The 24,909-nt window shown below is 50.7% G+C and overlaps 2 long non-coding RNA genes across 3 annotated transcripts in view; both read left to right on the top strand.

The window, feature by feature from the left end:
• The window catches only part of LOC121058858, a 60,411-nt gene extending 54,990 nt beyond the window's left edge, over positions 1-5,421 (top strand). Inside the window, exons 6-8 of the long non-coding RNA XR_005814377.1 lie at positions 1,127-1,228; positions 1,909-2,073; positions 4,322-5,421. This is a non-coding gene — a long non-coding RNA (uncharacterized LOC121058858). The remainder of the gene's footprint in view (positions 1-1,126; positions 1,229-1,908; positions 2,074-4,321) is intronic.
• Positions 5,422-18,129: 12,708 nt separating this feature from the next.
• Positions 18,130-23,692, top strand: LOC121058859. Of its 2 annotated transcripts, XR_005814379.1 has the most exons (4): positions 18,130-18,295; positions 18,876-19,730; positions 20,199-20,368; positions 20,450-23,691. It is a non-coding gene; the product is annotated as an uncharacterized LOC121058859 (long non-coding RNA). The 2 variants fall into 2 exon arrangements; XR_005814378.1 differs by having other exon boundaries at positions 20,199-23,692.
• The last annotated feature ends 1,217 nt before the right edge of the window (positions 23,693-24,909 follow it).

Below are 24,909 nucleotides of genomic sequence, written 5' to 3'. Positions count from 1 at the left end.
AGATGATAGGTTGACAATAACGTTCTTCATCTGCTGTGACCGATAGGGAGGTTGCCTCAGCACAGCAAGCGTTGTTTTGGGATTAGAAACCCACGCCATTTTCATCTTCGGGCTGGACAGCAGCAGGGTTAGATATTGCATGAAGCAACCGACCTTCTGGAAGCTTGTAACGACACAGACTGCAGCAGCTGGGAGTGCTGCAAACACGACAAGGTTGTCTTCTCTCTCTTATGCTGGCTTTCCACACTATTAAGTTACTCAGTGCCACTTTAGTTTGGGAGGTAGACTTCTTTCTGGCCCCTTGCATTATACTTTTTTCTCATTTAAATTCTGTCTGAAAAACCTGCTGTTGTGACACCCACAGCGTGCGATTCAGTAGTACTGCCTGTTCTCTTATAAAATGTAATTGACAAAACCAGTTTGTATCAGTGAGTCACCTCCGTGTCCAGTTGTTATAAGTCTTCTCTTCCTTCATTCACTCAGTCATGACTAATGGTTAGACAGGGTGCTCATGGGTATGTGGATCTCTGTGCTGTGTGTAGCAAACAGAATCAGTTAGTTTTATCAAGAGATATGTGTGGATTGCCAGAAACGGCGTTAAAAAACTATTTTACTCAGCTCTTTTGCCCCTCTTTTCTCCCACATCTCTCCCCAAATTCAGCTCCTGGACAATACCCCAGGTTTGAGCTTTACCTGTGTGACACATTCAAAAAGCAAATCCTAGCCACGTATGGTACAGATGCTCAGGTGTGAGGCAATGGAATTACTACCCTTGAAATGATCTCTGATTTCTGTTCAGACAGGGACCCGCTTCTCAGTGCTGTGGTAGATAAGGTTTTAGACTTTCAATTGGTTTCTAACTCGTAGTGACCAAAGCTAATGAATGCAAAGTTCCAGTTACTTGCGCCGTACTGGTTATTTCTGTGGCTCTGTTAATAGTTTTCTTCACAGGAACCAGAGGCCATGAAGAAAAGGCTGTGTCATACTAGCATGTTGCTCATTAATGCAGTGAATTAATGTGGATTTGTAAGAAAGAGAAACCTTTATCTTCCCATCTTTTTTAAGACTGAGGTCTTCCTTCTCTGTCATCTTATGATTCGTTCTGCTCCTCTGCCTCCACGTTCAGCCTGAAACCATCACCAAGCATCTACTGGGCAAAAGCAAGCCAACAACAGGACCTTGTGGCTCTGTTCAGAAGTGAGTTGGCTGTAGAAGTCTGTATCAGAAGGTGAGACAGATTTAACCTGAAAAAACAAATCATTGGCCCTGGTAGGGTTGAATGGACATACTCTCAGTGTGGCTTTATGTATTCCAAGTACACTTTTGAAAGAACCGAGTGACCTCTGGGGCCTGGGGCTTTCTGCCCGCTTGCTTCAGGAGCGGTGCGCAGCCCAGCTCCTGGTGGGAAGCGTGGAGTCACCCTCCTCGCCCTCAACACTTGTGGTTCTTCAGCCGTTATCCTCGTTCACCTTGGACAAAATGACTTCGAGAAACGACGTGATCTAAATCTGCTCGCCAAGGTTAAGAGAAACTTGGCATCTGCCCAGGCAGCATTTGGTCAATGTTGCTACCAAGGTAAATGGGAGCCAAGCCAGCAGAACTGAGGTTGTTTCCAGGCCCAGAGTTGTTTGCTAACACCTGACAAAGTGCCTGTGGATCAGACAGGAGTTTCAGGAGTTTGCTGGTGTTTGTAACAGGCAAGAGGCCCGCTCGGTTGCTCAGCTTTGTGTCATGTTGTTGGGGAGGCACCTACAGAGGCAGAATAAAGTGTGGGTGGAAACAAGCCCACGCTGTTAGGCCACTTGGGTCGGAAGGGTTGAGCTCTGCAGCTGATCTCACAGTTTCAACCGTGTTTTCCTTAGTGGCTGGCACTGAAGCCCTGAGTCTGTTTTCCCAATTTTGCTGCAGGTTTCATGACCTCTTTCATGACCCTTCTATTTTGATGAGGCCTCTGATAGCCATGAAAAGTCCGGTTCAGGTACCTGCTACTCAGACATTCCTTCATCCTGGAGCCAGGTTTCTCCCTTCCTCCCTGTTTTAAGAAAGTGGATGCTTTATTCCTGTCACAGTGAGGTAGAGGATTGGAGCCATAACAAAGCTTTGCTTTTGTGCTGCTCTTCCTTTGCTGCTGTTCCTTTGCTTTGCTGTTGGAATGTTTTTCTGATTGTCTCACTGCTTTGCGGGACAGATGGCCTCGTCCTTTCTTCCCGTGTTAGGGTCAGAGGTAAGCATGTACCGTGAGACTTGCAGAGCAAGGAGGCTTTATGGCTTCATAATGCAGAATCTGGAAATTTGCCTGCCAGCATCTGACCCTGGAGTCAAGCAGGAGTTCAGAACGGGAAGTGGGAGAGAGGCTTCGATTGCTTCAGTTCCAGAAAAGTTTCTGTAATGGAATTTTTGTGAAAACAAACAAAAAAGCCCAGCCACATACAGCTAATGCTAAAGCTCTTCGCTAAACCATGACGGATAACATTACTGATGGGAATGAAGACAAAGCTTCTGGCTTTCCCAAGGACCTGTTCTGTTAGAGCAGAACTCTTCTGGGCTACAAGAAATCACGTTCCTGTGCTGTAGCAGGTCTGCCATCCCACAGCCCAAGTCCTGGACTGTAAATGCAGTCTGCGTTTACACTGGGGGGTGGGAGGCGAGCAGGAGGGGAATCAGAGGCTTCTGTGTCCCACTTAGATTAACACAAGGTGCATGACATGGCCTCTCTGTCGGAAATCATGGGTGCACATGAGCCAGGTTGCAGCAGCAGTGGGGCAGGATCGACGGGGTGGGAGCAGACAGGACTTCAGGAGACAAAGTCGTGGCAGGGAGCAGGAAGAACAGGATTTGACCAACTGCCACTGTTGCTTTTTCTCGTTAGAAAACACTGATGTTCACTAGGTCATTTTGCAAACGTTCCTTCACTGGAGTGGTGTTGCACCTTGGCTTGACCCTGTGGTCATTCAGTACCGCTTTTGTGCTTTCTCATAGTTGTTTTCCCGTGCTGTACCCAGTTCAAACTGTGGTTGTGTGTTCTTTGTCAGGAGGATGCACTCCTGGTGCTGCTGGGTTCTGTGCAGCCCTATCAGGGTGGGAAACCAATGGCTGGGGTCCCTAAGTGCCATCGGAATACCAGCAACAACCCGCAAAGTTGCCCAAGTTCTGTTGTCGGAGTTCTGTTTCTCCTTGATCCTGTCTCAGAAGCAGCTACAACGAAGGTTTAATCCCAGAGCTTATGGTAAGAAAAAGTTGGAAGATCCACAGTGCACAAAGAGAACCTCAGCAGACTTCTCCGAAATTCAAAACCGGTTCTGTTCAGGAAGGTGCCGGTCTTGCTGCCATCACTGCAACCAGCAGTTCACCCTGAACTTGGTATTGTGTCTTAGTACAAGTAAATCAGAACGAGTATTTGTTTTTCTAGTATAAACCTTTAAAAAGAAAGAGCTGGTCTCTAGTGGAAAGACATTCATGTGAGCTGACAAGAGCCATCCTTTCTTTTGAGGTTCTAAGAAGCGGTGTTCTCAGTGCAGGAAGGCGCTCCTTGTCCCCTAGGATCTCTTTCTCTCAGGGCTGCAGAAACAACAGCCAACGTCTCTTTAGCCTAAATTAGCTGAGGATGAAGAGAATAAAACACACTGGGAAAAATTCTGAGGGAAACAAAAAGGGGGAAAGATATTCAGATGAAAAAAAACTGAAACTTTTTGGAGCCAAATAATATCCTCCTATTTAGATTTTCCAATTTCTGGGACTTCTAGGCTAAAAAAAAAAAGTGTCTTTTTCTATTAAGAAAATTGCTTTCACATTCCTGCAATGAGCAGAGTTTTGTTTCTAATGATGGAAGCAGTTGATTGTAGCTGCTGAGTAGCTGGAGTGGGGATCCAGCTATCAATGCGTCACTAGCTAAATGTGATTTGAGATGCAGTTTGCTTTTCTGTATCTCAGATCTCAGAGCTAAACCACAAACTGTACATGACACAACTAAATTAATATTTAAAAATAATTACTTGCTGCCTGAAGGTAAACAGAAAAAGGGTAAATAATTGATAGCACTGGGACTGCCACACTGTAAGGCTGCTGAGCGTTTATGATGTGCTGCGAAGGTTCAAAGGGATTGTTCGTCTGCTGCCTCTGAAGGAGGGTTTTTGCTAATCATTCCAGGGCTTGTTTTGTCAGCCAGCAATGTTTTCAGAGTTTGAAGCACTGGAAGAGAATGCCAGCTTAATTTAGGCGATTCTCTAACTTAATTTACTAACTTTCCTTCCAAGATTTGCATTGTAAATGATAAGGTGATTTTCATATATATAATTTTTTTTTATCCCGTCAACATCTGAAGGGAAATTTCATGTGGTCTGCTGCCAAGAATGCGGAGTAACTCGCATGCGAGGAGCGCTTACATAACGTGCCACCCTGTGACAATACCTGTCTGCAGAGCTTGGCGATGCCTTGGCACTTGGCAGCCGTTCGCCTTTCCGTGGGAAGTGTCCCTCCCCTTACTGCCCAGCGCAGAACAACCGGCATTCAAAGTGGCCAAAGACCATAAAAAAAAAAAAGTCGGTGATTTCAAATTGATTCATTTTCCCCTGCAGTCAGAAAACTTCTTGGGCTGATTATTGCGTTGACAATAAAAAAGAAAAAAAAAATGTCCAAACGCAACTTTGTAGTTTTTGTGGTGTTAAAGCAAAGGACAGAAAAATACCCTAGCAATATTTGCTGAGACCCGCTGGCTGCAGGTCTGCAGCGCATTTCAGTAAGGTGCCGTACGCCTCTGAGGGGCGGTGATCATCAGATAAAAGTTATTTTTAAAAAGGCAAGCAGATTCTGGGATCTGTCAGCGATGCCAGTTGGGCAATGGGATCAAATAGTTCTCAGAGGTACTAGCAATATTGATTTCAGTGGGTGCTAGGGGTGGGAGCGTGGCTTCTCATGCTGCTTTAATGCCTAGTGCTGCCTCACACTTAGTCCTTGAAAATGCAATTCAAGCTCTCATTTTTTTGTGTAAAAAAAAAAAAAAAAGTCAAATAGTCAAATGCCATACCAAGTAGGAGACATGGGAGTGTCGCTTGGAGACGTGCAGCCATTCTTCCATGCTGCCAAACGGCGGTAAGGCCTGAAGAGGAATTCACCAGAGACTTTTCTCCAGCTGATGCACGTCTGGAAGTGAACAATAAGAAGGGTTAAACAGAAAGTTAGGAAACACGATGTGCAAAGAGGGACTGACAAAAGCACGTTGTGTTCAGTCCAGAGAAGACAAATAGGCTGCAGCAGAGCGGCCATCGTATACGTACAGCGGTGCAGCAAGGAGGAGGGAGTGTTCTGCTCTCCCATATGTTTCTTATAATGGCTTAAACTGGACTCCAGAGAGTCAGGGGAAAAAATAGGAAATCCTTCTGATGGCAGAGGTAGGTCACTGTTGGAGCAGATTGCTGGGGGGCTGTGGAGGCTCTGTCACCGCAGATTAACAACAAGTCAAACAAATACTGTCTGTAAGGGATGAGTTTAAGAGCACCTCGATCCTGTCTCCCTGCTAGTCTGGGGCTAAATAATTGAGACAGAAGGGAGCCAGGCACTAAGTCTCAAACAGCACACGTAGGCCTGTGCGTCTCGGGTCCGAGCTCAATGTTTGTGCAAAATATATTGTGGGGGAGTGAGGTGGCCAGTTGCTGTATTTAATGACTGCTGTTGTGGCTTTGGGATGTTCCTGCATGTCCTAGCTGCGGAGGTCCTGCCTTACCTAAGAATCTCCACTCTCACTTGCAGCAATAATAGTGTCTCTTATCCTCCTGCTTTCAGAGGAAGGCATTGAAAGCGTGGCTGTCTACAACCAAGAGGCTCAAGAAGCAGAAGGCGGCATGGTCCAGGTGGCCCTGCTGGAGCAGGGGTATTTATTGGACCAGATGGACCCAGAGGTGCCTTCCAACCCCATCCAGTCAGTGATTCTGTGACCCAGGAGGCTCAGCAAGCAGCAGCCGACACAGCCCGGATAGGCTTTCATTATATCACAGGTGGGGCAGGGAACTCCTGCTTTTTAGTGCTTGGGGTTCCCAATGCAAGGGAAGGCAAAACAAAACAAAAAAGCCTACTCTGAACTCTGTTCCAACATTCAGGTCACCACCCTTCTCCTTTCTTCCCCACACCCAAGACCACACACTCGCACTTGCACCCCCAGGCGTGCATGTCTGCCTGCCAACACAGTGGAGGTTACCGATCTCATCACAGTTCTGGTTATCTTTCAAAGAAAAACGGCCTAAAAGAAACCCCGAGAGCTCAGTGGCACAACCTCACCCCTGCCACGGAGTACGGCCGCACCGAGCTGCGTGCAGGCTGGAGAAGGAATTGCTCTTTGCTTGTTGGGAAGGTGCCCAGTGGGTTTCGTAGGAAGAAGCAGCTGGAGGCAAGTAATTGCTGCTAACGTGTTTGCTGCTTCAAGGGAACACAAAGCATCGAAACAGACTGGAGCATCTCTGGCCAGTACAGGAGTCATAGGGGGGATTTCATTTTTTATCTTTGTAAGAGTTGTTCTATGTTGTTTGCAGGAGTGTTTTGTGAGACCCGGGTCTTTATTGTATCTCCAGCTGCGGAATAGGAAAATGGGGATTCTCTGAACACCGATGTGAACAAGTACAGGGCAGGTGGGTCCAAATAATTATAGGGTCTGCCAGAAGCCGCCAACTGCTCCAGCCCCAGTGATCTGAGAGCTTGCTGCTCTGGGACATCAGTTCTCAGCGTATTCACCTTCTCTGATTGATGTCTCCAGAAGAAAGCAGCCGATGAGGTGCTCAGAGCTGCTGCTGGCCCAAACTGAAGGCTCAGTCTGCTTTTCCAAGAGGTGGCCCCGCAAGGTTTGTGTTTCAAACACCCATAATGCGTATGACAGGCGAGGCTTGGCAGCTACTGAACCACCTGAAGCACCCCAGGTGCCAGGATGCAGCTTACCTCTATTGCCTAACACATTTTACCTCCCACAGGGGCAGACCCCTCCTAGTATGAGCCACCGCGCTGTAGATCTCGTGTAGAATACCCTAAGTACGGATAACTCACTGGGAATGGGACAAGAGGGTACTGTCTGGAAGGGGCTGCACAAAGCATTAGGGATTTCAAACATCTGCCCCATTTCCTTAGACCGGGAGCTCTGTTTCAGTCAAAAAATAAGATCTCTGTGAATCGCTGCTGGGTTGACCACTACATGGGGTTGTCTGTAACGGGGAATTATCTGGCAGCTCCACAAACGGGGTGGTAGTGCTAACGCAGGTTTTGTTTGACAAGATCTTTGCCAGGGTGGTAGTTGGTTGTACTCTGAGGCTAGTCCTGTAGAAAGGACAGCAGTGAAAACAGCTGCTGAGAGTTGATCGAGTCAAAATCTCTAAAAGCTCTCACCTTGGCGAGAACTCGACCTGAAAACACGGAGGCTTTCTGAGGCGCACGCCAGCAACCGTGAAGCCAGCCATCGCGGGTTCAGCTGGGAAGGGTGCGTAATACATGCAGGAAGAGTTGCTGCTGGTGAAATACCCACTTGGGAACTGTTGAGGAGTGTAAGAAAAACGGATCGGAGGTCTTGCCACCTGAATTCCTTCCTCTCCCTCGGTAGGTTATCAGCATGAAAACAGGAAATGAATTGGACACCATTAATAAAACATGAAGCCTTCGTGTTCAGGCTGTGTGCTCTGTTGTTCAAGTGCAGAAGACACTGTGAGAAGGGAACACAGAGGAGTCAAACCCACAAGTTCATTTACTCTTTCTAACTAACAGCAAACTTTGGCTCAGACTTGGAACTAAGGCTTTCTTTTCTCCCCCTGAATTTATTGAAAAACTTTTAAACCCTCATACAGAAATCCTGGAGGGTTGGCACTGAGCTGAGAGTAGTCTGAACATAAGAGATTTTGCTAGCAGATTTCACTAATAATTTGGTATTGCCGATGTTATTTTTAATTCTAAAGTGGCTTTCACTGTGATGTAAGTTTATAGAGCTTTTATTCCTGCATTTGTTTTTGGAGCTGTTTGCATGATGCAGATTTCCTTCTCTGTGTGATAATGCCATTTTTTTGCCCATTGCTTTTTTTTTTTTTTTTTTGTGATTTTAGGAGCATCCTAAGATATGTACCTTGCTCTCTTTTGGGGACTCACTTTGCTGGAGGGGAACGGATGATTCACCTGTCTCATGAAATTTTTTTTTTCCACCAAAGAACAAAGGATTAGCCTCAAAGAATGGAGGCCTCTGTGAAGTAGGCTGAAAGACCCCACCAGCCCCACCACCCTTTCTGCCTATGTTTTAAAACCGTCTCATGAAAGCCTATGGTCACACTGCTTTACAAGCCAAGGATGAGAGCTAGCAGAGCTGTTACGAAAAAGCCATGGGAACAAAAGCAGAAGACCCGGTTCAGCCAGAGACAGAGGCCTTCTGCAGCTATAATAAAGGCTTGTTTTGCTCTATGGGGGAGTTTAATTGCAAAATGCTTAGCATAGGTGAATCATAAGGAGCCTAACCATAGGAAGAGGTTAACCACAGTTATAGGAAGGATTCATCTGAGGCTACAACAAACAACCTCTCGGTGGGAAGAAACCAAAAGTCTCTCCTTGGCTGTGGACGGGCCCATTCCTGAAACTCAAAGGTCGAGCTGCGCGTCCAGGGCAGGAATTCTCCTGACCTGAGATAGGGAATGGCCAAGTACGAGGTCAGGTGGAAGATAAGATGTTTATTGCTAGTGGGAACTTCTGTTGAGCTGCTGTGGCTGTAACCACCAGCTCATCTCCCGGGAGAGGTGGTGCTGAGCGGTAAGGTCTGCCACAGCTGTGCTGTAACCCAGGGAGTAATAGGGCACCCATGGTTTTGGACAAACCGATGTATTCTCACTTAAATAAATGTGGAAGCACTGCCTCCTGGGTCCTGCCAGGACCAACGGGCTCTAATCTCACAAAGATTTTATGCTAGGTCCCAGTTCCTTTAGGGATTCCTGTTTAGGCTCACTGGAAGGAACGTGTTTGCTAGATGTGCCTTGCTCTTTGTTCCCGAAAGGCAGCAGTGAAACGTCAGGCTGGGTGAGAAACCTGGGCAGCGAGATGGTCCCCATCCAGCAAGGTCCAAAGTCAGTGTCATAATCAACTCAATTAAATGTGATTTTCTTGGCTGCCGCCTACAAGTTTGATAGGAAATTGGATTTGACTCATTACAATACAAAGGGGCAGTTTGGTAAATGTACATTTCCAGCCAAAATCATTAGCCAACTAACAGTGGAATTATGTTTTCGTTGAAGTTTCCGTTACCATTTGGTTTACTTGCTTTTGCTGTCTGGCTCCATCCGTAGCAAGTGCAGCCAAGTTCTAATCCTCAGCTGTTTGAAGGTATTCGTTCAGTCCACGAGGGATCTGCCAGACAATTCATTGGACAATATTCAAAGTGTTAGCAAGGTTCATTCTAATTACGCAGAAGGACCCAGATTAACATTTCTATTCCAGCACATTTTGTGTTACTTGGGGTTTAGGTCGCATGGATTGTTTCTCTACACGATTGCATTCATGTTGTCAGAATGTCTAAATATAAAATATTAAAATTACTATACAGCCAATTCATACGCCAAAGAGCTGATATTCTTTTGGTTGGAAGTGTCAAAATATTTATAGTGAAATTCTGAGCCCTCGGAATGACAATCTGAAAAAAAAAAATGACAAAACCATTCTTTTCCCTCAGCAGGCTCTGCCAGAAAATGCCCATTTCCAGCGTTCCCATCCAGTCATGGGCTGTTGGCCCTGGTGGCAGTTGAGGACAGCAGAGATGTTCAGGTTTGTTCCTGTGGGTGCTGTGCAGGGTGCTGGCACCCAAAGCAGCCCAAAGGCATTGGAGGGGGGACCCCTGGCAAGGGGGGAGACCCTGAAATGTGCTCGGGTAGAGCCATGGGGCCACAGAAACGTGGTAGAGCAGCCCCTTCTCTGCAGGTCTGCACGAGGCCGTGGTCACCCCCGCACTGTCTGACACCGACTCGGGGTGGTCGCACGCGAGCATCGGGTGCTCCAGGCACACCGAGCACCTCGTGGATGAAGGAAATTGGCCGAAAAAATGAAATGTTGGAGGCAGGAAGCCCTGCTTCGAAAAACTTCCCATGGAGAAAGCCTTCCCATCCAGAAACCGCCTTCTGTTTGAGGTTTAGGGCTGTTGGGATTGGAAATCGGGGTATTCCGTGGGCAGTGGGAACCACGCGGCATGCGGTGTGCTGGCAGCGCTCAGCGTGAGCGGGATCGATGGGGTGGCAGCCGAACCGCGAGCGCTGGCGGGGGGAGCCTTAATGTGATGGAGGGGCTGTGGGGCTGGGCGTGATTTATGGCGAGTAATTGAGTATTCAGTACTGGGGCAGGAATGGGAGTCACTTAACAGATTAAAATGCAACAGCACCTGGTGCTTGCTGCAGATAGATTTTCCTGGAAAAAGAGATTGTTAGGAGCAGCCCTCGTTCCCCCTTAGAGGGTTTTCTAACCAGCACATCTCGGTTATTTTTAATAGACTGGCACGTTGAATGTCCAAATGGCTCTTGCCGAAAGTGATGCCTCTGTTACATCTCCAGCATCTCCTCGTGTCCCAGGTAGAGATGCTGAGCACCCGGGGTCCTTTGGAAGCTGCCGGCTGATGGCTGTCCCGTGGGAGGGCTGGCAGGGCCCCCTTGGTCCTGCCCGGGGTCGGAGCCAGGCGCTTTTGCTGCCCTCGTTTTTGCACCGTGCCTGCTAACGCTGCCTCTGGTTTCCTTGTAAGTACTTCCTGCAGCCGAGTGTTTCAGCTTCTCCCTGCAGGAGTCTGGTTTGTGCCAGTCGTTTTTTATAATATATATATTTTTTCTGTGTCTAGCCTAAACTTTTCCTTCCTTAGCTCCAGGTCAGTGCTTCTCATGCTGGTGTCTGCTGCCCCACCCTCTCCTCACTCTGCTGCTCGTTCGCATTAACTGCACGATAATTAGAGACTGATCCTGTCCCCTGAGTCTTTGCTTCTCCAGACTACGGCTTAAAATCCTGCCCTCCTGCAGCAAACCCTACTGAGATCCATGGGTTTGGCACACGTCCATTTGGGGCTGCTCTTGCTTTTGTATCTAGTTCTCAGCACCCAGGTCTTTGATATTATAATGGAGGAATGGCAGGAGACCCTGGTTAAGCAAAAACAGAACCGGCCCTCCCTCCCTCCCTCTGGGGGTTGCGGGTTATTAACAGAGCTTTGCTCAGCTGAGCAACATGGAGCCGCCAGGGCTCTGCCCGCATTCCTGTCTTGCAGCTTCAAAATTCTCATACTATTAAAAAAAGGCAGGAACGAGGCAGCTCCTGCAGTCCCGGCAGCTCCTCGCCCTGGCATGGCTGCTGAGCTTTTGAAGTGAGCAGCTTGTGAAGTCTTGCTGCCCTTCTGTGCTCCCCCAGAGGAGCAGATCCAGGAGCTGGATCCTCTGTGGGCTCATCTCGTGCTCTGCCACCGGCTCGGCAGAGCCAGCCCCGGGGACACACAGGGCATGGCACCAGCACCCACAAGCCCAGACCCACGCTGTGCCCCACGGAGGCTCTCCTCCTTGCTGCCATCTGATTTCTTGAAGTTCTTTGGTGGTGTTGTATCAAGTGTTGTGTCAGTGTCTCAAGTCAAGACATCTTTTGGACGTGTTTGGCACAACCTCTTTTAATAATCCCCTGTTCCATGGCAATTGTTGGACCTCATTCTCGGCTGTTTCACCCTCTTTGCTCCTCTGTGCTGTGTATCAGGTCGAGTGGTTCCCAGTTTCTGGCCTCTCCCTTTCCTGACAAGCAGCAAAGTTGCTGGGTGTGCTCCCTTCAGACCCTCCAGAACTCACTTGGGATGTTCCCCGTGATAATTCCCTCCTTTCTGGCATGTGGGCTGCTCCTTGAAGCCCCAGCTCCGTGCCACTTCTCAGCCCCAGAGCGGGGCCAGGCGGCCGCGGCAGAGCCAGGTGAAGGATTTTGGTGCTTACAAACCAGACCTTGTTGGTTTGGGATCTTTCCATTTGAAGGCTTCTGGCACATTAAGAGCCCTCCCCGGAGTTTTTCATCCTCTTTCAAGCTGCTGCAATAAACCTCTCTTGCAGTTGGCTCCGCTGGTGCTGTCTGTGGTGGGTCTCCTGCACCGTGCACGCCCCGAGACCCGGACCGAGCATCGCCAAACATGTGCCGCAGGGGAGCTGCCAGCCCCGTGGTGCTGCAGAGCTGGCAGCAGCAGCCCAAGGACCCAAAGGAAAGCTTTGTGCCACCTCTGCAGCCTGCCCTGCCCACCTCCGCTGGAGCTGCGGCTCCGCACAGCACCTGGCATTGGTTCTGGTGAAGCAGACAGGGCAGGAAAGCTTGGGAGGGCGTCTTGGACTTGGACTGGGCACAGTCCAAGACTTTCACCTCCGTAGTTGTAGCGTAGCCCAGGGAGGAAATCCAGGAGGCTGCAGCTCCCTGAACAACAGCACCACTCACAGCCTGGTCTCGATGCCAGCCTGGGGCCCGAGCCGCAGCGCAGCAGTGTGCCAGCACCAGGGAGCACGCTGCAGCCTGCTTCTGTGTGCCGCGGGATGAGGCCGCCGTGGCTGAACGTGGCCAGACCCTTCCCGGTGGCATCTGTGGCCTGCATTGCTCTGTGCTGACGTTGGTGTGTGCTGAGCACCTCTCCCTGCCCGGGGGTGCCCGCGGGGCTCAGCTCAGCAGGGTGCCGGTGCCCTGGCCCAAGCCTGAAAAGGGGAAGAACAATTTGGGCTGCTGCTTCAAGAACTGCTCCTTGGAGAGCTTCCTTCTGCTGCAACAAAGAAGGCACCTACCTAACCAGCAGCAGAAACCAGCAGTGCTTGGCTTTTGGGTTGACAAAAAGGGTCCAGGACAGTGGAAAGAGCAAAAGCAGCCGAGCCTGCCCGCCAGTTACCTGGGCACGAGCTGCTGGCAGGGACTGGAGCTAACTGGAGCTGAGGGTCAGGCTTCAGCCTCTGCTAGACGAGCCAGCAGCAGAAACTTTCTGAAGAATCCCACAGACTCACACCCAGTTTTCGAGGCCAGCATTTCTCCCAGCATACACAACCCTGCCCAGGAGGCTAGCGGGGTTGCATTATCTGCAGTTGGAATCTGGACATGAGGAGGCAGGTGCTGGAGCAAACAGGCAGGCACATGAGCAGTTGCAGTCAAAGGCGAGAGCGAGCGTTCCAGCTCTGCACACTCAGCACATTGCATCCCGTCCAGGCAGAGCTGGGGATGGGGAAGGAGTGAGACAGGGAGCGAATGGGGATGCGCTGCGGGGCTCCTGCCAAGCCGAGCGGCAGGAGCGAGGCAAGCGCCCTGCCCTGGGACACTGGCAGGGAGCGGGGACGGTGAGCCTGGAGGTGCAGCCCCTCCTGCACCGTGGAGAAAAACCCAAACTGAGTGCTGGGAGTCCCAGGAGCATGGCAGCAGGGGTGCAGCCAAGGTGGCCCCAAGTCCCCAGAGCAGCACCCTGCACCCCTCTCTGTGGGGTGTTCCGTGGGGTACCTGGACATGATGCCAAGGTCTGCGCCCCCCCCAGGGCTTTGTGTAGGAGTGCTAGCCCTCCAGAGGGAGTTTCAACAAACAGGTAGTGAAAGGGGATAGAATTTAAGTGGAGGGTTCAAGGGTTGCCCTGTCCTCGGAAGGGGCTGAGGCCACGACTGGGTGAGCATCAGGTGAGCCACAGCAGACGGTGCCTGCGCTGGGGAGCACTGCCAGCACAAATCTCTTAATAGTCTTTCAGTCTCTGCGAGGCCTTAAAATCAATCAGAGGATTAACTAAGCAAAGCTGTCTTTATGATACATGATCCAGCTTTGTGCAATTGGATCTCACTTTGCTTGGGCCCCTCTTGGCGGGTGGGCTGCGATCAGAGGAGCCCTGCGGGAGGGCTCGGGAGCGGGGCAGCTCCCTGGGCTGCTGGGGCTCGGGAGGCTGCGGCGTGCTCAGGGGAGATGCCAGAGAGACACAGCATGGCATCGCTCCTGTATCTTGTCCCGTCCCTCCTGCTGGCTTCTTGTAATTCGGCATTTCTCTTGACAGAAGCTCCCTGAAGATAAACCACCAGCCGCTTCCGATGAGCTACCAGCTTCGCGTGGCTTCTGTGGCACCTTCATTTTGTCTTAGGTTGTGGCACCTGGAAATTTGGCTGTTGGGGCTGAGCTGAGGCCTGGGAGCTTCTACTGCCATGTGCACCAGGGAGCTTCCTGCCCCGAGGACCGCTGTTGGATGTCACCGGTGAAGGAGGTGACGGGTCCCCTGTAAGTGCACGCAGCTGGCTCCTGCCGGATCGATACTTCAGTTCATCTGCTGACACCAGGCAGCAGCTCTGTTTCAAATCTGGCGCAGGAGCGGTTAGCTTGTCCCAAAGCAGCCTGCTTTCTCTCAGGCTGAGTGACACGGCGTGCTGGGAGCTGCTCCTGGAGACCGCACGTGCGTGAGCACCGCCAGGTCCCCGACACCAGGCTGCGTTCCCCTGAGTGCTGCTGCTTCGTGGCACAGGTGGCTCCGGCTGCTCCCCCTGCACCTACTCAGCAGCCTCGGTCCCCGAGGACTAACAAAATACCCCCAGCACAGAGCAGGCTCTGTTTTCTGGCACAATCCTCCTCTCCCCTAGTCTCTGCAGCCTGCAGCCAGGCTGGTGCAGCGCAGCAAGGTACGGGGCGATGTAACACGGGGTGAAACCTGGCTGCTGCCTCACCCTGCTCGCCCAAATCCACGCCGACTTGAGAGCCGCACAGCTGCGGGCCTGTCAGCCACCAGGAGATGGGTCCATGCAAATTTGCTACAAGAAAATGAGAGCTATAAATAATAGACACCTTGGGCCGGCACGTCAGCGCGAGGTGATCCATTGTCGTGCTCGAAACGTCTCCGGTTGTATTTCATGCTGCTTTGTGCAAGTTGCAAGGAAAGAAAAGTAGCCAGGGTAAAAGCCAACCTTCAGTCACCTTCTGACCAAAAAAAATGGAGCGGAGGGGAAGTGTTGCTGGGCTGAAACTGAGACGGGTCGGTGGCGAGGTGCCGGGAAGCGCTGTGCTGAGGGGTGCTGTAAGAAACCCTGCGTTTTGAGAAGGAACATGAGAAAGCTTCTTTACACTGGTTGCCCAGCAAAGAGCTGCTTTAGATATTAACACAAAACATTCCTAAGTTGTGCTGCCTTTAAATCTTTCTAAACTGTTTTGCTTTTTTTTTGCCATACAGCGGTCTCAGCTCCTGCGAGGCACTTCACCGCCATGGCTGATCTGGTGTTCTTGGGAGCCACGTCTGTCAGAAATGAGATGAAATTATTTAGTTCTTTGTTTGTTCTGGCTGTCAAAGCACCTATATGCCTGGAAAACATCCAGAAAGGGCAACGAAGCTGGTCCAGGCTGTAGCAGAGCATCCATACAAGGGACAGCTCCGTAGACAGTGGTTCCTCAGCAGGAACAAGGTGCAGGACAGAAGGACAGCAGTCTCCGAAACTGTGAGTAGCGTGAGGAAGTCACCCAGAGGTGATTTGCTCATTGGCTCTGGTTCATCAAACAAAGGAGGTGGCTCTTTGCACAACGTGTCATTTATCTGCAGAAGCCTTTGCTGCAGAGCGTTGTGGATGTTGGATGTTTACTTGAATTTAGAAAAAAAAAATAAACTGGACGAAGCAGTGGAAGGAAAACAAAAAACACCCTAACAGCTATTGAATAACAAACATCACTTCTGCCATGGGAAATCTCTGTAAGCTGTCAGACTCTGGGAGAGTGCTGTGGAGAGGCATCGCTACAAGCGCTGTGCTGCCCTCCCTGTCTTCCTGGGCTGGACAGGATCTCTCTGGTCCGACCTCCTATAGGCATTTGCTGTTCTGCTCCCGTGCCTCTCCTCCCCCGTGACTTCCACTCCCTATCACTTTTATCTAAAACTCACAGATTTCGTGTTACAATTAAGTCCCGCACTGAATATATTTTTGCTTTGAGAAGAGTCCGGACAATTCTATGTGAAAGCGCCTTCTGGCTGCCCGTGCAGCGCTCTGAAAAGGAAGAGTTCCTCAGACAGTCCTTAGATAGGCTGGCAAGTCACATAAATAGTAAATACATGGCTCTGAGAGTTGAAGTTTCCCTGGGAAGCCTGAATCTCTAGTTCTGTAACGGCTCGGTTATCAAACGGATGATTTACATCTTATTAGGTGTTTCCATCTGCTGATAGAAAAATGCTCCGTTGCGCAATGTTCCTTTTGCTCCGATCGAGTTCTCACCGTTGCCAGCAGTGCTCTGCGGCCCCCGGCCCGGCGCTGGTGGCACACGGGGGTGCTCAGTCCCGTGGGCGAGCTGGGGGGGCAGCACCCAGGGATGCGGAGGAGCCGCCTGCGCCCCAGGGGCAGCGTCAGCCGGCAGCACCCACCTCGGGGCTCAGCGCCCACTGGGCTTGCTGCCACCCACTTCTCCCAGGGTTTTTTTCCAGGCTTGGATGCAAATCTGCATTGCTCCTTGTTGAGCACATGCCAGTTGGTGCAGTTCTGGCCGTGCTCGCCCAAAGGCCGGTGTGTGTCTGTCTTGCAGTCGGAGCTCTGCGCTGCAGCTGGTGGCAGAAGCTCCAACTTGGGGTGCGCAGAGCGTGCTGCTGCTTTGCTCTCGTTTGGTGCCTGTTCCTCTTCCCAGGCTGCATGTGGGTGCTCTGCCTCCGGAGGATGAAGCGAGGAGCCCACAGAGCCCAAAATAATGCATTTGTCCGTTGGTACAGGTTCGCATCTCCAAAGAACCCGGAGAAGTGTAATTGCTCCAAAGCATCCCAGGACGCGTTGCTCTGTGGCAGTCACTGGGAGTACGTTCCCCTCGCACGTCAAACAAAGAGCCTGGAAACTGCATTCAACAGGCAAGTAAAGCTGAATATTTTAATCAGCAAAAGCAGGGGGGAAGAATGCTGAGACGGGTGAAGAGAGGAGGGAAATCCTGGGCTCAGTGCCTGGTTCCTAATCCCTGAACTGTCTTACTCCAGCATTGTGAAAGCCAGGAGGAATAAACCTAATACCATAGCTTCTTGCCATCAAGAAACCGTGTATTAATACAGAACTGCTAAGGTAATTAACCAAATCAGACTTGGTCCAGTGCTGAAAAGGATTTCTTCCCCCAGGGATGGGCAGATGTCTCAATCTAATTATACAAGTTATTTAATCAGAATCAGAGGTCGGGTATCTAATGAAAATACTACCGAACGCGGAGGAGAGAGGTTGCAGCTCTGAAGCAGTGCAAGCAGAGGGGGGGCACGAGCTTCCCAACTGGCACCGCTTCTACAGCTCTCCTGCCTCGTTTCTGTACACAGCTTTAGCAAGATCTCCAAGTAGGAATTTGAAACAACAACAACAAAAAAAAGCTAGTGAAAAGAACACGTGCTGGCAAAAGTTTGTTTCACTGCCTGGTGTGGAAAGAAAATTCTTCAGTAAACATCATCAGCGCTTCGCCTACCCGCAGTGCTGCCCTAGGAGCAAGCAGCTGCCTTGTGTCTCAGGTGGTTGATAGCTCTTGTTACTGTTTTGTTAGCCTTGGTTTACCTGGGTAAAAACTGTAGCAGGTGCCTGTAGCCTGCTGATGGCCCTGTACGTGTGTGGTGGGCAGTGGCTGGGAATTGCTGGCTTGCAGGAAGGGTGCACCCTGCGTCCTCGCTGACAGGCAGAGCCCTGCACCTGCGTGATACAAAGGGGCCCACCAACCTGCTTAACACCTCCCAGAGGTGAGGGTCTCCTCTTGGTTCCTTCCTGGAGGCTTTGTCTGCATCGCACCAACTGCAGCCCGGCTGGGGGCCAGCCTCGCGCTGCGTTTCTGGCTCTGCCATCGCAGTACGCCCCGGGAGCCGCACGCAGCTGTGGGGCAGTCAGGAGGGAACGCTGGCCCTGGCTGCTGTCACTTGTCTGTGGGCCCTCTGTCCAGAAAGATCCCAAAGGTTTTGGTTTTACCAGTCCACTGCAACCTTGCTAGCTTGTTGTTAGTCTTATGCTGCTACCTACGAAGTTACCTTCTGCCATTCTGATGCATTAAGAATTTAAAATAATAACTTATGATCATGTGGATTAAACAAGGACAGAGAGAAAACGCTCTTCAACTGAAGATCTCCTTCAGTTATTTAAATGTATTTTTCTTGATCAGTTTCAATGAACCTTAACCTTACACTTTGTCCAGTCTAAATAAGTCGATGTGTTTTCTCTGCTGTGTACAGGTATGAGGTGCCACAGACTTCTAGTAGAAATGGGCAGCCTTCACTCACATTCTTTCTTCGGAAGCATGGAGCATCTGTTTGTAACAGCTGAAGGGAAGAAACAGCGCTTGTGATCGTGTAGTTGTGGACAAATGTGTTGTGATATGCTGCAAGACTCCATCAAAGAAGGTGGGAGACTTCAGACCGGGAAGGTGGGGAGCGCAGGGGCCATCTGAGTTTGTGCAGGCTTCCACTCCATTCTGGAAGAATCTGCTCCACTGAGACACATTGGCAAAGTGTGGTTTCCCTTTGTTCGTGTAGAAATCTGCTCACAAAAAGCCATGTGCAAAAATGGCCTGCTCTGGCCTGTAGGAGTCTTTGAGCACCTACAAATGGCAAAACTACAAATTGAGCATAGATCAGGGGCTTTTTTTTTGCATATTTTTTTCCTGTGAGCTTATAACTTTGCAGAAACAACTGAAGCTGAGCTGAGGCACTGAAGCCATTGAAAATCTGACCCTGAATATTAAACAAGCCCCGTGTGAGGTCGTATTCATCTAGGGGATTTAAGCAATTCTGAATTGCCAAACCACCGTCCCCTGAAAGAGAATTTACTAGACAATAGGAAAGGGATTGACAGAGAAAGGAATAAAGATGAAATGTGATGTCTGCCTAACCTATTTTTCTTCACTTCCATACCCCATCACGTATTCTGAGCTCTTTAACCAGCCCTTTAATGAGAACTCTTCTCTGGTTTTGTATCCCTAAGTGACCAGAGCACCGTCTGCCGCGGGCTCTCCCCCTTCCCACCCTGCTGCCCTTCCCCTGGGAAGCACAGACGTGTCTGCAGCCAGCGGGGCTGGGAGCAGCGTCAGCGGGGCGCTGGGAAGCGGTGACCCCAATAAGCGGGAATGGGACGAGAAGTGTTCGGAGCAGGAGTCAGAGTGAGGAGGTGACACATCGCCGCACCGTGACTCAGGAGAAAGGCCAGGTCCTGAGGGCCTGTTGACTGCAGTGGGAGTTTGTTGGCCCACGGTGCAGCTAAACAAAATACAAGAAATACAAGCTGTGGCACAGATCGTAGCTCAGATGAGACGGTCCTGTAACCAGTCTGAGGAGTGCTGGGCCCTCGCCAGCGAGCTACTTGCAACACACGAGGAACAAAGAGAAATTTCACTTTGAACTAGGCTGTCCTATATCCAGAAGAACTGTTGCGTTTTTTGTATGCTGTACAAATAATGCACTGCTTGTATCACTGTACCTATTCCGCACCAAATACCTGGGTTATCTACCTGTGAATTAAGAAAACAGGTGTGTGTGCACTGTAGGGTGCGTGGCATTGCGGCATCAGACCTCATTAAATGCCATTTAATGGCATTTCACTTGTTCTGGAAGCAAGCGGGATCTGCTCCTGCTGTGGAGTCCCACATGACACAGACAGCCTGCTTTCGGTCCTCTGACTTCTTTGAAGCAAATAGTTCCTGAAGGGGAGACTGAGGAACAGTTCGTGCCTCAGATTTGCCCGCTTACAGGCAGCCTTGTGGAGCTGGGATGTAGTCCCTGTTGGGAGTGATTTCTCTTCTGGGAACACAGGACCGAGCAGGGATCTGTCATTGCGGATCTGGTAATCCCTCTTTCAAAATCCAATTAATTAGAGTCCATTCAAACTGGAAAGTGAAGAGCTTTGATTTCTGTCTTTGTGGGGAGCAGAAGGAGGAATGCTTAGGATAAGATCCGGGAGGGTTTTACTGGTGACGGCAGCGTGTGGCCGCGGGGAGGACGGCCGCTCGGCCCCTTGTCGCTGGGAGCAGCAGCAGTGGCTTCGCAGGCAACGCATCTCCCTGGGGCTGGGGGCAGAGGGATCGCGTTTGGAGGGCTCCCCCACGGCACCGGCACCGAGTGTGGCCGTGCTCCAGGCTGAACGCAGACGTGGAATTAACGCCTCCTCCCATCCATGTCTGTGGAGAGCTTTTTACTGGCGTCAGTGGCAACAGGATCAGAGTGGAGTCTTAAGGCTCTTCCCCTGGAGCTTGGAGGAGTTTAATGGAATAAAGTCTATGTTGTAATTAATTGGCTTCTGCTTCTCCTGCAGGAAAGAGTTAATGAAAGCAGAGCTTGTCTGGCCAAGGGGCTGGTGCGGCTCCAGCAGAGCAGTGACTCACCGATAGAGCATCCTGCCAAAGCACCCAGCGAGCTCCTCATCCTCAGATCCTCCTCTCCAAACATAATAGTGTGAATTGGTCCAGCATCATGGCTAGAAAGGTTTGTCTCTTGCAGCACCTGCTCTTCCCACTCAGTTCGATACTCTGCTTGCTTAAGAAACCTCCTTGCATTGTCTGGCAGGTGAGACCTTGCACGTCTGGCTGTTATGTTGGTCCTGTGGTGCAACCCCCGGTAATCTCAGGGCTCTCTACAGGACTGAAGAAGGTAGAGGTTAAGAGAATAATTTAAACGGGTAAGGAAAAGGCCAAAGGGAGGACCGAAGCAGGTTGACTGGGTGACTTATTGGAGGATGAGCCTTGGAACTGACCAAGTTTGGTGCTTTCGCCGTTGAGCTTGGCTCAAAAAGAAGCACGGAGCGATGAGACTTGGTGGTGGCATCCTGCTTACCAAACAGCCTGTGCTCAGCACCATGCTGCCCTGGGTGTGATCCTCTGCCTCAGTCGCTCACCATTTCCCTCCCTTTGGACAGGGGAATCCAGTGAGGAGCCGGGCAGGGTACCCCCCCGGCTGCTGAGTGTCACTGAGGAGCACGGGCAGGGGAACCAGCAATGCGTGGTCTGAGGGCTGGCTGGTGTTCTCCAGAGGCACATGAACTGAGTTTCATTAAAAATGGATGCTTTCCTTCCTGCTGAACCCTTGTCCCCCTCCTCAGTTACCAAAAGAGGGCCACTGATGAGTCACAGAAAGCGCCAACACAGTGGCAGAGTGACAGTGCCGGCAGCAGCAAGGGAGGGCTCGCGGTCTTGGCAATGAGCTGAATTTATACCACTTTGAATCCAGACTGGCACAGCGTAAATATATGGATTAGTACCGGTACAACAGAACAAAACCTGAGGAGGAGGGTTTAAACAAGGCATAATTTGTAGTAACAACAAAATTGCAGGGTTTCATTACTTCAGCTCCCAACCCTCACACCTCAGCCTCGCCACAAAGAAAATATCTGCCTCCCCGTTCTTCTGCAGCTGAGCATTTCTCAAAATATCTGAGCATTTTTAAAAACATCACTGTTTGGGTAGCCAGCCTGGGAAGCGTGGCCTGTCGCTGCGGGAAGGCCAGCTGTGAAAATACACAGCATTAGGGTAATCAGCGCAGGGTGGGAAGACGAAAAGGGACACACGTGTCCGACGCTGAATCTGTTTGGAAGGTGGAAAGTGAGCGGTTCCCGTGCGATTCCCCTCCCTCGGCAGGCTCTGTGCAGGTTGCTGCAGTGGCTGTGCTCGCGGCTGGCTGCCGGGGAGGCACGGGGACACGAGAGCTCCTGGGGTCAGCCGGGTCCAGGCGTGGGCATTCCCTAGCTCCCGTTACCCGTCGCGCGCCGGTGAGCACGGGCTGCTTCTCCGTGTTGGAGGTGGTTTCAGATTGACAAGATCAAGTGACGGCACGACTGTAGGCACCTTTATCTGCTGTATGCATAATCCTCCGCGCTGAACCCCCGCCAAACTCATCCCCAGGTCTTATCTTTTCTAAACTGAGTATTTATTCATGTGGTTGTTTTATGTAAACTGCAAAGAGCCTCATTAAATGGAAACCTTCGCTCACAAGCTCCATTATTAAGGTGGAACGGCGCTCGGGACCCGCTGAGCAGAATCCCGAAGCTTTTGTGTTTAGAGAAGAAATGCTTGGTGCCCTGCAGTCCGGTGCTGAGCCTTCCCGTTACCCCCACACTCAGCTGGGAGGTGAAGCACTGAACTGCCCACTGCCTGCAGGAGGCTCCCCGAGGGCTGAGCGCAGGCGGCTTTGGGGCCAGGAGGGCAGGAACAGCCCCTGCCGAACAAGAAAGGGGAGCTCAGGACCTGCCCTGCCCTGGCAAACCAGGAGAAGCCCATTTGGCTATTGGAGAAGGACCGGGAATGGGTGAGGGCGATCTGGGCAATTGCTCCGGGCACGGGGCTTGCAGCACCTTAGGAGCTGGCTGACAAGCTGGGAGCTTTGGGAGGAGGGCAGTTTTTTGCAGATAAAACCCCATCACCGGCATGGTGGTGTTCACTGCAGGTAAATCCCAATATTTCCGTGAGTTTTATTTGTATTATAAATGCTAATGGCAGAGTTTGAAACAAAAGGCACACACGCATGGTTAACGTACTGGCAGCGCTCGTATCTCTCTGAAGCTGGAAATGAATTCTGCTCTGTGTTTTCTCCTTTCTTAGCCCGACTGAACCCAGTCTGTACTTCAGCAGCCACCAGGACTGTGACGTTCCCGTTTCAGCAAACAAGAGCCCCCATGGCATTTTGCTCCTAAACAACGGACGGCTGCTCATCAGACTAAAATTAAAGAAGGTAACAAATCAATAGCCCAAACCCGCACTCCTTTTGGACAATCAGCATTTCAGGGCCGGCTTGTTTTCCACAGTGAGGCACGGCTCTTCTTTATTCAAACCCTCCAGCGGCATTAACATGCTCGGTGCGGATCTCTGCCCTGTCATACTTCTTATCTCAAGGACAGCACCTCCGACAGCAAAATGCCCCATCCATCACGTGGGAATATTAGCAAGCGTCCGGTCCTCTCGAGGATGAATAAAACCTGGGGCCCGCTGGCTCCACGCCAAGCCGACCGCTTCCGAAAGCTGCCACGGCCCTCCCAGGCCATTCAAGCAGCCGAGCTGTTTCTTTAGGGCAGCGGGCACATGTGATTAAGCGACTGAATATTTTTTGGGAAAAAAGAAAAAGATCGGGAAGCCGAAAGGGACTCGCTGTGTGTGCCCAAAATCAGGCCGAGCCCCCCGCAGAGCCGTGTGCGCGCTCCCGGATGTGTGCACGGGGCCAGGACGTCGTCCCGGTGCCCCGCTGGGCGCGGGGATCTCGGTGCTCGTGTGGCTGTGTGCATGCGTGCGTTTTCTTTCCCTTTGTTTTGGTTGGTGTTTCTAATCCCCCGGGGCATATCTCTGAGCTGAGGAACTTTAGAGCTGATACAGCTTTTTAAAGTGGGGATTATGTAAATGCATATTACGGGGCTTTCATAAATAGGGATTATTTGTCGAATACATTTGAGTGCTTCCTTTGGAGCCATTAAGGTCTGTTGTGTAAATAGGAATTTAGTGACTGCTTAATCTAAGTTTCATTGATTCAATAAAAGATCACAACAGCATTTTTTGCATTCATCTCGGCCCTGTGAGAACAATTCTTTATGGACAATTTTCAGATGGTTACAGGACCATATACACTTCATGCTAACCGTGGTGAGCATGCCTTGCACGTCTGCATCAACCATTCTCCACGAGTCACTGTTTCCCTTCCTCAGTAGTTTTGTAATTAAAATCACTGTCGTCTCAGCCACTAACTTCTAAGGTATCACTTACTAAATTATCACTCACTTACTGGCCCTGCACCACCAAGCCTCGCAGATCCCGTTGGCACCGCACGGGAGCTGAACCTAAACGGGGAGGAGAGCGGAGGGGGAACCAGCACCTCCTGCACAAAACCCATGGGGAGAATTCCTCCGGCTCCTTGGGGACGGGCTCCCAGCAGTGTCCTGGTGTGACATGGTCCCTCATCATGGAGCATTCTCGAGCAGCAGCAAGCCTGAGCATCCCCATCACCTGGATCCAGATGGGGATGGGGTGCTGCCACCAGCACCCCCAGCACCGCTTCCCCGCGCGCCCAGCTCGCCCCGATCCATCCTCCCCCGGCGCAGCTCCAGCTGCATTAGGTAGGCGCCTTCTGATGCTGTCACAGTCACACAGAGAATGAATAATATCGAACATCGCCCATGGGGTTGTTTATTCCTTGAACAGGGAAGGGACTGCATGCCAATATTCCTGGTAAGGCATAATGAAGGAGCTGCCTTTTGCTAGAAAACTTGGACGCCCTCCTGCAGGGATTTGCGGGATGATACAGCTGTGGAAAAGCTCTGTAAAAAAAATAATAAATATAATAATGAAAAAGCACAAGCTCTTTCGACCTCCTGAAATACCGACAGAGCCTTTCAGACAGCGTTACCTCCGCAGCAGCGTGGGGACACGGCACACCGAGAGGCACGTCCAGCCCTGGAAGTTGGCGTTTATGTGGCCACCTCTCACCCCCTCCCTTGCAGCTCGACTTAGGGTCACGTCTCCCCTGTGCCTTCGCCTCCTTCCCGTTGTTTTACGAAAGAGAGACTTTGCCACCTGGCTCTCAGTTCTGGAGGTGGAGTTACAGAGGAGAGTGTTAAATGGGATTTTGTCATCCTCCTCTGTTCTTTGCTGTTTCCAGCCTCTAAATTCAACTTTTATTTAGCAAAACAAGCCCAGAGCACAGTCTGTGCCCGACACCTTGGTTTGAAAAGATCGTTTGATCAGGCACAAACCACTATTACTGCCTGAATGGGCTGCGATGGGGACCCAAGTTATCACACGTTGTGTTTTCTCCTCTGGTGAGTTCTGAAAAACGTAAACAGGAGTTTGAAAGGAGATCCAATCCTCAGCCGTTGGAAGTGATTAATTCCTACTAATGATTTACTGATTTACACACAGCTTATTTTGCATAAAGTTAGAGCTGGGCACATTTATTCATTGTGATTCCCTTAAAAATGGATATAAATATCAAGAGCAATTGGCTACCAAAAATTTGAATATTACAGCACTGCATCATGCAGAGCTGACATG

Source organism: Cygnus olor, chromosome 23, assembly GCF_009769625.2.
Source record: "Cygnus olor isolate bCygOlo1 chromosome 23, bCygOlo1.pri.v2, whole genome shotgun sequence".
Lineage (NCBI taxonomy): Eukaryota > Metazoa > Chordata > Aves > Anseriformes > Anatidae > Cygnus > Cygnus olor.
Note: the sequence above shows the minus strand (reverse complement) of the source record. Positions and strands in the feature narration are given on the sequence as shown.